Source organism: Macrobrachium rosenbergii, chromosome 51 (assembly GCF_040412425.1).
Source record: "Macrobrachium rosenbergii isolate ZJJX-2024 chromosome 51, ASM4041242v1, whole genome shotgun sequence".
Lineage (NCBI taxonomy): Eukaryota > Metazoa > Arthropoda > Malacostraca > Decapoda > Palaemonidae > Macrobrachium > Macrobrachium rosenbergii.
The window spans coordinates 27973388-27985887 of NC_089791.1; the positions used below are offsets into that span (position 1 = coordinate 27973388).

At 33.0% G+C, this 12500-nt stretch overlaps 1 protein-coding gene across 3 annotated transcripts in view; it reads right to left on the bottom strand.

The window, feature by feature from the left end:
• The window catches only part of LOC136833233 (DBH-like monooxygenase protein 1), a 1137248-nt gene extending 1128690 nt beyond the window's left edge, over positions 1 to 8558 (bottom strand). Inside the window, exons 1-2 of one of the 3 annotated variants that reach the window (XM_067095113.1) lie at positions 8314 to 8558; positions 7808 to 8059 (exon numbers count right to left, since the gene is read on the bottom strand). The gene's annotated coding sequence lies outside the window, so the exon portion shown is untranslated. Of the gene's footprint in view, positions 1 to 7807 lie in introns of all 3 variants that reach the window. The other 2 variants (XM_067095112.1, XM_067095111.1) reach the window with 2 other exon arrangements.
• Between the last annotated feature and the right edge of the window lie 3942 nt (positions 8559 to 12500).

Consider the following 12500-nt stretch of genomic DNA (forward strand, 5'->3'; position numbering starts at 1 on the left):
CTGAATTTCATAAGTTCTGGCGAAAGAACGGGAGAAAGGGATGCGACGGAGGAGGAGGAGGAGGAGGAGGAGGAGGAGGAGGAGGAGGAGGAGGAGGAGGAGGAGGAGGAGGAGGAGGGAGACAGTGCGAGAGGCGTAAAAATCGCAGAAAGTTCAGCCATGAGAAGGTCTGTTTCCTTCGAAGAGTGATCTTTGATGCGGAGTTTACGCCCGAACTTCTCACGTCACGTCGTGGAAAAAAAAAAAAAAAGGAAAAATAGAAAATAAAAAAAAAGGAAAAATATAAAATAAAAAAAGGAAAAATAGAAACTAAAAAAGAAAAACAGAAAATAAAAAATAGAAAATAGATAATAAAAGAAAAGAAAAAAAATTAAAAATAGGAAATAAAAAAATAGAAAATAAAAAAAGGAACTGGCCCGAGATTCGAGCTTCTCTTACTTAATATTTAGTTGTTATTACTTGTATTTGTATTTTCAGCTGCTAGTGAGCTCGAGCAGTCAAAAATGACTGCAATAATTGGGTCATTTTCATTTTCGTCTTATTTATAATGAATGAATTACATCCCATTGCATTTCTTTGATTACAATTTCGTGACAGTGGAATGTAATTGAGTTCAATGCCCATAGGCTACCAGCGGTATACATAAGAAATACAATTCTATAGCCACGGTGTATTTCAAACAGAAATTAATTTTATAACATTAACTATGGCACAATTTATAAGTGGCCAGTTTTTTCCTTCAAAATGGATACTTAGTAGACTACCAGTTGGGGACTTTAAACTGTTATAGAAAATTACATTTTGCTTTTCTATTTCTTACAATGGATGATTTAGATTAGAGAGAGAGAGAGAGAGAGAGAGAGAGAGAGAGAGAGAGAGAGATAGAGAAGTATTTAGTACTATCCTTTAACACCAACTTCCGTCTCTGCTTTCAGGGAAGAAGAAGAAGAAGAAGAAGAAGAAGAAGAAGAAGAAGAAGAAGAAGAAGATGAAGACGAGATCAACAAAAGCTAGATATTATATTGGTACAACTTCCATCAGTTTCCATTCGAAACACAGTGCTTTCAATAAAAACAAGTAAAAAATGCGCCGAAGAAACTTCGGCTCAATCGAGTTTTCTGTACATCCCATAAGCAAGGCCACCGATATAATGCTGCATGAGCCGCTGCCCATAATAGTTTAACCACGGCCCTGTGGTTGCCTATCCTATATCGCTGACAGATGTACGATTATGGCCAACTTTAACTTTAAATAAAATAAAAACTACGGAGGCTAGAGGGCTGCAATTTGGTATGTTTGATGACTGGAGGGTGGATGACCAACATACCAATTTGCAGCCCTCCAGCCTCAGTAGTTTTTAAGATCTGAGGGCGGACAGAAAACGTACGAACGGACAGACAAAGCCGGCACAATAGTTTTCTTTTACAGAAAACTAAAAAATCACATGCCCTTAGGATATAAATAAAAATTTAAATAAATAAACATTTCACTGTGTGCTGAGTTCAGGGACGAACACACACTCCAGCGATGTTTTCAGCGTACTTAATAAATGAAAAGGAAAAGAAATGACAAAGAAATTAGAGAAAGCTCTGGAGACAACAGCCGGAACGCAAGAGGTTTCCAGGAGATAAGTCTGTCCTCCTAAGCAAAAGACAGTTATTCCAAAAAAGCTGAAAGCAATCAAGAGACAATCCCAGAGGTATAAGACTCAATCGTGTGTCAAAAGGAAAATGAAAAGCAAGAAAGCAAGGTACAGTGAGAGGACAGTGCATGCCTGTAACCAAAGAAAGTTTCAAGAACAGTCACAAAAATAAGGGAAGTGTAAAGAAAAGGAAAATAAGTGAGAACAGTGTAATAGAGTGGAGGAAATTTAAGAGAGTGAGGAAAACTTCAGAAGTTGCAGAGCAATGAGAACATTTGTGGGAAGAGATTATTAGCAGTGCCAGAATTTGCGACGAGAGATCAGATCAATGAGAGAACTTTTCTACTCCACAAAAATTATGAATTTTAAGTGATTTAAGAATTACCTACTGAACAGTCAGAAAATAAAAGGGGAAGATTGTAGAGATGTGACATTTCAAGGGAAGGGAACATAACTGTCAGGAAAGTAGTTAGGGGAAAGACTGCAGAGTAGAGAAAAGAAGATTAAGTGGAAGGTAGAGCCGAGGAAGTTTGCCAGACCAGTGCACAGCAGTGGAAATAATAAAATTATGAATGCAGAGCACTGTGAAAATCAAGGAAAAAGGGCAGAGCAGTGCAAAATGAATAGAGACGAGATCAGTGAAAACTTACAAGAAAAATTGCAGAGCAATGGCAATATCTAGAAGAGGGCAAAACAATGAACAACTTTGAAAACAGTAACTCAAGACCAGTGAAAATGTTTTCTGTAAGACTGCTTTCTGTCAGAATTGCAGAGCAGAGAATGAAAATCTGGATGAGAGGAGTTGACCTACAAGAACATTTACAGGAAACGTAAGAGAAATAATACCTGCACGGACAATTTATAGTTGCGAGACAATAAGAGGAGAGTATAAAATCAAGGAATTTCATAAAAAGTGAACCATGAACCACGTAATGGGAGATCTAAGTGAATCGAGCAGAGCCATTGAGGAAAATTCAAGAAAAAAATTAAAATTTTTTTCGAAAAAAAATTACGAGTCAAAATCATAATCGGGATCACGATGACACACGATTGGTGAAAACAAATTTTTTGAGGGAGGGGGGGAAATTGGGGCAGAGCTGGATTTAGGAGAAAGTAATGGGGACAGGTCATAACATTGGAAAATAAATGTTTGAAGAGAAAATTCACAATACGGTGAGCAAATACTGGAATGCAAGACAGTGACGTGAAGACCCATGTGCAATAATGTAAGTAAAAGCTGTCGTGGAATGTCTAAAGGAACTGATGAAAATATAATCCTATGATCAGGGTATATCTATAAATATCGTGGTAATTGAAGCATATATGTTAAGTCTTCCTGACTCTTGCAAGAATTCTGCTTTATCCTTTCACTGAACAGAAAACTAAGTCGTGAAAATATTCACATACAACAATGACAATTACAAATACATACGAATAAAAAAATGAATAATTACACATTGAACCAAACAGTAATCATTACTTTTAAAAAACTTTGTCCACATAAAGAACACTAAACCTTTTTTCTAAAAAAAAAGGAGGGATATATATTTTACATACTTTACTGCAACAGAAGATAGATACAGTGAAGTTTAGACACATAGCCCTATCTTCTTTAAGAAATCAAGACTGCCACTAATAAAAGTGCTGACAGTCGACCACCTAAGCTTAATTTACAATTAGCTGCCAATCTCCTTATAGAATTCTCTACCCTCACTAGAAAGATTCTCAGTTTTCAGATATTTTCTGTAAGACGAATCTTTACAATGTAACACAGAATGGAAAAACAAAATTTCCAAATTTTGTCAGCAAACTTCATTAACGTGAAACACCAATTAATGTTAATCTGACATATTTTCATGAATTTTCTTCTGATCAAAACCAAGGGAACAAAACGATTATAGAATTGGTAATCTTAATTACTGCATAACACTGAGAACTGCATTCCAGTGCTGGAACTCGTACAATTTTAGCTGGCTAGCTCCAACAATTCTTGGGGTCAAAGAGGAGATACAGAAACGAACAGACATGTTAAATTAAAATATCTCCCACTGCCTCTTTGAACCATCATTTCTCGTGGGAATGACGACAGAAATCATGCCTCTTTGAACGAAAGAGAAGAAATCATCTTCTGAGGGGAAGAACATTCTTGCATGAAATTTCTGCATGGCGAAAATTAAAGCTTAAGAAATAAGACAAGTTGTACAGGCAGCAAAAATGAACCAACTGTGGTGTTTAACCCACTATTTAGTATACATGGCTATACATACCAATTATTTACGTTGGAAAAATATATATATATATATATATATATATATATATATATATATATATATATATATATATATATATATATATATATATAGTAGAAAGAGAGAGAGAGAGAGAGAGAGAGAGAGAGAGAGAGAGAGAGAGAGAGAGAGAGAGAGAGAGAGAGATCTGAAATTACAATAATATACACAAACATAAAATGGAATACTTGTAACCCACTTTTACCAAAAAAAAAAATTAATTCGCATCTAACAAAACCTATCAAAAACGATAAAAATAACATACACACATGCAGAGAGAGAGAGAGAGAGAGAGAGAGAGAGAGAGAGAGAGAGAGAGAGAGAGAGAGAGAGAGAGAGAGAGAGCTGAAATTACAATAATATACAAAAACAGAAAATGGAATGCTTTTACAAAGAAAAACAAAACTCACATCTAACAATATCAGTCGCTAACGATTAAAAAAAAAACACAAACACATACAGAGAGAGAGAGAGAGAGAGAGAGAGAGAGAGAGAGAGAGAGAGAGATCTAAAATTACAATAATATACAGAAACAAACACAAACCAGAATATTGTAACCCACTTGTACAAAGAAAAACTAAACTCACATCTAACAATATCTGTCGAAAACGATGAAAAAAAAAACAAGAGAGAGAGAGAGAGAGAGAGAGAGAGAGAGAGAGAGAGAGAGAGAGAGAGAGAGAGGTAAAATTACAATAATATGCACAAACATAAAGTGGAATACTTGTAACCCACTTTTATAAAAAAAAAAAAGTCTAAACTCACATTTAACAATATCTATCACAAACGATAAAAATAACACACACACATACAGAGAGAGAGAGAGAGAGAGAGAGAGAGAGAGAGAGAGAGAGAGAGAGAGAGAGAGCTGAAATTACAATAATATGCACAGACAAACATAACATGGAATACTGTCGCAAACGATAAAAAAACACCCAAACAGAGAGAGAGAGAGAGAGAGAGAGAGAGAGAGAGAGAGAGAGAGAGAGAGAGAGAGACGGCCCAACGGTGTAGTGTTACTACACAAAGGCCCAGGAGCTATAGCTTAAGCATACCAATCCACTCGAGATACACCTTTGTTGCCGCCGAGGGGAACTAAAGTCAAGTCGACTATGACCTTCCCTCCAGATAATCTCCTCCTAAAATATAAAATTACCTCACGCGGATAATGACCTTCGTCCACTGCGATTATTGCTACGATGAAGAGATAAGGAGAGAAACGGAATCAACTGGATGGAGGAATGGGCAAAAATACATGGTGAGTTCATGGGTGCCCAAGGAAAGGATGTACTGAAATTTTGAGCTTTGATATATGAATACAAGTATACATTCATTCATGCATGTAATCATGTGTATGTGTATATATATATATATATATATATATATATATATATATATATATATGTATATATATATGTATATATATATGCGAGGTGTAAAAAGTGGAATTTTACTAAACAAAGACTTAATGCACAAGAGGTGTTAAGACCAAAGTTTATTAATGCAGTTCGTTATACGAAGAATTTATATGGTTTCGTATCAATGTATTGCATTTTGTTTCACACAGCAAACACAATATTTGATATCGTATACGATATTTATTTACACACACACATATATATATACCCATATATATTAAGTAAAAAGCCATAGTAATGTATATGAGTTATTGCAATTTATCCAAAATAAGAAAAAAGGGTTTTAACATTTTTTTTGTATTTTGGAAAAATACAATCGCTCAAATACATTATTGTAGCTTTTTACTTATTATTTCCGTTGACATTATAGTGATGCACTATATATATACATACATATATATACATATATTAACTTTATCAATTACACAATTGTCCTGTGCATTAGTAGAATTATTAAAAGGACTCAATTCAAACTGGATGGTATCAAATGGAGTATTTATTCAGAAAAAGTTACAAGCTTTCTTGGACAAACAGTCCACATTACCAAGCTTGTAACTTTTTCTGAATAAATACTACATCTGATACCATCCAGATTGAATGAGGTCTTTTTAGTAAATATACATATATATACAGTATATATATATATATATATATATATATATATATATATATATATATATATATACATACATACATACAAACATTAAAACTTGAACGTGTGTGTATCAGAAATGAACACAATTAATCTATACAATGAACCATTCACACAAACTGGCATAGAAGCACAATAGAGGACTCAGAAAATCCTCTTCTTTACATCTTGGTTCAAAAGGTTTGGCTTATTATAGAATCACTACATTTCTGGTTCGCCAGAAACGCAGACACGGATTAGTCTGCCAGTCATTAAGAGTCATATATGTGTTCTGCGTTTTTTTTAATTTATATGAAGGTTATTAATAGCAACATTGCAAGTATTACCTCATTTTCCTTCACTTGAACCTACTTTTAAAAATGAATCAGACGTCACATCTGCTACCATACTTAAAATATACATACTTTTCAACGGTGCCTCCTTAAATACATATTTTTTTATGCTTTACACAATCCTAATATATATATATATATATATATATATATATATATATATATATATATATATATATATATATATATATATATTATATATATATATGTATATATATATATATATATATATATATATATATATATATATATATATATATATATAATGTGTTATGTATATATATAATGAATGTGAGTGTATTGAATCTATATACAATGATCACTGAACACGAATCCAACTGCAGAATTCATAATCCTACATCCAAGATTTTCAATTATTCTACATATTTTCGTGAACTTTTTTCTGATTAAAACCGAGAGAAGTGGTACTCTTAATTACTGCATAACATTAAGAATTCCATTCCACTACTGGAATTCAGGAATATAATAATAAGAGAAAGCCTCTTACTAAAATACATCTGATTTGATTTATGAAAGTTTGGTATGTTAGCCTGGCACTGTGACAGTTTGGTCATTCAGCACCGCGATGAGAAGTGTTGAAATGTAAGAATGATAAAATAACAATAACTTAATAATTGATGAAAATGGTTAAATACCATAAAAATGTTAATAAGTCTCAAGAAGTCCATGACATCACCAACACAAACGTCATTATTTAACTCATTCTCAATGGAGTCCATCAATATACGATATTGTCTATATATATTTACATATAGGAGACTGTATATCATATATATATATATATATATATATATATATATATATATATATATATATATATATATATATATATATATATATATATATATATATATATATATAGTATAATATTATATACAGATTTATAGTCTCAAGTATACTACATATGTATATATACATATATATGAATATGAATGCATGTGTATAATATATCGAAAGACATACAAGAGTACTAAAAACATCAACATAGCCCAAGACCAATGTCTTCATTTCATCAAAGTGAGAACAAGATGTAAAACTGCATTAGAAACTGATCAAACAAAGCTGAAAGCTTTTAAAAAGTCAATATACAGATATAACAAAAATAAAAAAAAAAGACAGCTTATATTTCCCAAGTGTAATGCCATTTGCAAGCAACGCTTTTAAAACAGTCGGCTGCAAAAGCAAACATTCTTGACACTCGCCAAGCCAACGCCAAGTTCAAAAGAAGAAGAAGAAGAAAAAAAAAACCAGCGCCTCAATTCTCAATTTCAGTGTTACAATTCTCCCCTCTTTTTGACACAAGGCCGCAGACACGCTCCCTCGGTAGCTAATTCCCCCTCTCATAATTCCCCTCGGCCTCGAATCTCTAAGTATTGGTGAGGGAAGAAGAAAGAAAGCAAGAACGCACACACACACAAACATAAAAAAAGAACAAGAGAACAAGAACAACCCACCTTTTGTTTATTGCCGGGGCCACATCAAAGCCTTCCCGAGGAAAAGCCACATCACAATGGACCGCCTTCGTTGCAAAGGGCAATAATTGTCTCTGCCGCTTTATTTCGCTCGCAACGAGGCTGTCGTGAGAGCTTACAGATTCCAACCTTTCACAGAAATCGACTTCCTCCCGGATAAATATACAAATAATTCCAGCGATCACTCTTACCTACGTAAGGTCCAAAGCACTCGCGGGCTCTATCTTATTATCTCTGATGTGCAAATCAAGCCTTTGAGAAATAAAAAACAAAAACAAAGTTTTGCTCAACGCAAAGAGAAATAAAAATAAATGACCTGTATCACATTCAAATGAAAAACGAAAAACCCTAAAGTTTTAATTTGCAACCGTTCCAGTGCGCCTAGTCAGAGAATAAGATAACACACACCATTAACAAATCCGCGAAGAAAGAGAACAAATGAAAGAAAAAAAAAAAAAGATCTCATGGACATCAAGTTAAGGTTTTACTTTTAATGGAGTCGCAGCAGTGGGCCGAGGGATTTCCTCCCCGAGCGGTGAAGACACACAACCTCTCTCACCGACGACCAAAACAACACTGAGTCCGGGACACGACCTGAGGGCCTGACGGAGAGTCAGTCGGAGGAGGAGACCTCGGACTGAGCCGGTCGACGAGTCTTGTACTGAATAGCCACTACGACTCAATGCTGGCCGCCCCTACCCAGCCCACGGCTGTCACTCCTGCCCCACTCTGTCTGCCTGTCTGCCTCTTTGTCTGTCTAAGACCTGCCCATACCACACAAATTGAACTCGGCGAGATATGAATATCTTCTTGACCGCGAATACGTTTAATTCTTTGATTACTGGTAATCTTCTTAAATATAAGATCTAACGATAATTTCTGTGCTGATAAAAAATAAAACCGAAACGATATCAGTGATGGCTTTAATATTAAATTAATTAACAATGACGAAAATATTAATATTACAAATAAAACTGGCAATAAATTAACGATTACTTCACATTTAATGATACTCTCCAGTAAACTGTAATAACTTGACAAAAATAATGGGTAAAAACAAAATCTCTACAACTATGCTCTGGGATCGCAAAAGTAAACACAAAGTCTGCAAACTAAAGCCGAAATTTCATAAAAAAAGCAAAAAAAGGAAACAAACAAAGCGTCCATAACACGAAAGCTAGAAATAAATGAATTAAATTCAGGCAACCAAACTAGACTCCGAATCCTCAAAAAATCTGCCCAAGCAAAAGACCCATACATTAGTGAGAACAAGATTGCATTACATAACATCGCAATAAATGTGGCATACAACGACAACAGTAACAACAACGATAGCAACAAAAAATTACAGAAATTAAAAAAAAATATTGTCATAATTTTAACGTGTCGACAGTACAGTCTAAAAGGCTAATGTATAAACCTTAAGTATACCTTAGTTTTACCAGACCACGGAAAAGATTATGGAAATTACAGAGGGAAATTCACGAGTAAATTTCGTGAAGTACTGAAATTCTACCTTTTTCAAAACAGTAATTCGAAGTCTTATTGAAAAATGGAATGCGTAAGTGTATCTGATATATATATATATATATATATATATATATATATATATATATATATATATATATATACACACATATACATACATATATACAGTATGTATATATATATATATATATATATATATATATATATATATATATATATATATATATATATATATAATTATATATATATATATACATATATATATATATATATATATATATATATATATATATATATATATATATATATATATATATATATATATATAAAAGCAGCCCCAAAACACACACATGTGTATAAATATATAAATGTGTATATATATAAGTATACATACATACATACATACATACCATACTGACACATAAATATACTACATGTCTGTATGTATGCATGTATGTATGTACAGTATGCATGTGTTTACTAACACGCACACACCTCTTCCAATATGAATGCTTCAGTTACGCTCTCAAATTGGTACAACTACGAACGTAATCCTGAAAAATATCAAGAAACCCTTGGTACTTAAGCAACAGCACGCAACCTTCCGATCGATCATGACTTGACGTATTCATAAATAAGTAAATAAAAAAAAATCTTTTCTTCCTAAAACATTATTTCTGGCTTGAATTAAAAAAAAAATTCAAATTTTTTTTTTTAACTTTACACGAAGCGAAACTTCTCAACACGCTGTCAACATTTTTGATGGGCGTTTCGATGACGCAAATCAAGAGTCTTGCGGCCCTCGTGTGGAATTCCTCACACTACAATTTTATCCATCTTCAGGAGGAAAATGTATTGCATGTTTTCTGGAATTTTCATAACGATAATTATATAGCTCACTTTCTATAGTGTTATTGGGAATTAGTCAGTTTTCTATGATTTTCCATGAATTATGATGGTTTTTCCTGTTCATTTGAAATTATGAGAATGTATTGCCCGTTTTTCATGATTTTCAAGAACTTGTTTTGCCCCGTTGCTAAGCTTTCATAACGATAATTATATAGCTCACTTTCTTTAGTGTTATTAGGAATTAGTCAGATTTCTATAGCTTTGCGTGAATTAGAATGGATTTTCCTGTTCATTTGAAATGATGAGAATGTATTGCCCGTTTTTCATGATTTTCAAGAACTTGTTTTGTCCCGTTGCTAAGCTTTCATAACGATAATTATATAGCTCACTTTCTAATAGTGTTATTAGGAATTAGTAAGATTAAAATAGTTTTGCATGAATTATAATGGATTTTCCTGTTCATTTGAAATGATGAGAATGTATTGCCTTTTTTTCAAGATTTTCAAGAACTTGCTTTGACCCTACTAAGCTTTCATAACGATAATTATATAGCTCACGTTCTATCGTTTTATAAGGAATATGCTCACTCAGAATTCTATGCTTTTGCGTGAAATATAATGGATTTTCCTGTTCAATTCAAATTAGGAGAATGTCTTACCTGTTTTCTAGGATTTTCAAGATCCTGTATTGACCCTACCAAGCTTTCACAATGGTAATTACATAGCTCACGTTCAATCGTTGTATAAGGATTATGCTTAGTCAGATTTCTGTTTTTGCATGCTTTATAATGGATTTTTCTGTTCATTAGAAAATTAATGTCTGATTTCATATCGTTTCTTGTCTCATAATAATCGTATAGCGTGATTTACTTTATATTTTTATTAGTAAACATACTGTTTGCTCACTTTTTTTCTTAGAATATATACATTGTTGAAATACTTGGAATCAAATGAATCCGATATAATAAAATGTGATGTTGAGGTTCCTCTAAAATTGATTTAAAATGAAACTCAAGCCAGTATATGAATTACAGGAATAATTCATGGCAGTAAATGTAATTGCTAGATAAAAAACCACTTCAACATGAAAAAAATATAAATGGTCTTCCGCTCTGACCACTTAAATTTGTTTCAGAGGATACACTAAAAATAATTTTGACCTCAGACAGAAAAATAGGTCTTGCGGTGAATGTTCTGCTTAAACTCTAACTCACCTTCCACATCTTTTTTAATTCTTCCTATTTTCTCTCATTGCTTTACAAGTTTTTATTTTATTTAAGGTTAAAGTTAGCCACAATCGTGCTTCTGGCAACGATATAGGATAGGCCACCACCGGGCCGTGGTTAAAGTTTCATGGGCCGCAGCTCATACGGCATTATACCGAGACCACCGAAAGAGAGATATATTTTCGGTAGCCTTGATTGTACGCTGCAGTGGCTGTACGGAAAACTCGATTGCGCCGAAGAAACTTCGGCGCATTTTTATTCGTTTCACTTATTTCCAAAGAAGACGATTATCACTTTCAGTGACTGATTATGTCGATCGAGTGATAATCATGATTATTTTCGGAAGAGTTTGTTGATGATATTTTCAGAGAGGGATAATCATTTGCAATGACGTTCTCACAAAATGACAAATCTTTAGCATTTTCCAACTAGATGCTGATGTCACTTTTACTTACATCCCAGCACAGTGTGTTGATCAAATCATCTCCTTTTATTAAAAGTATATGATTAAATAATTAAGCAACCAATTACCATGCCTTACTCTGCTAAAAGTAACGAATTTAGCCAGTTCTAAGCACTGGTTATTAATTTCAGTAATTAATAATAATAATAATAATAATAATAATAATAATAATAATAATAATAATAATAGTAAAGGCTTTATTTCGCATATAATACACTGGAGTGAATTCTATACATAGAAGTTAAACAACAAAATACTAAAAGTAGATATAAAAAAAAATTACGGTTTTAATACATGGGCATTTAACAATATCAAACATATGCTAAACCCCTCCATATCCCCAAAACAAAATTATCACTGGTCATCAGCATGTAAGTAAGGTTTTTTACAATTTTGTTACTTGATACCTTCATTCTACCTAACAAGCTCACCATTTATAATCAATTATGCCATTTATACTAAATTATTTTTACGTGCCCACAGCCACTTAAAATTGTCTTTAAAAAAAATTTTGATGTCTTCAAATGTTTTCCTATGCCAATGAAAATCACCTGAAATCATTTGTTTAGAAACACTTGGTAAAATTGTTTTAAAAAAATATTGCAGGTGATTTTCTTTGCCATAGGAAAGCATTTGGAGACATTAAAAAT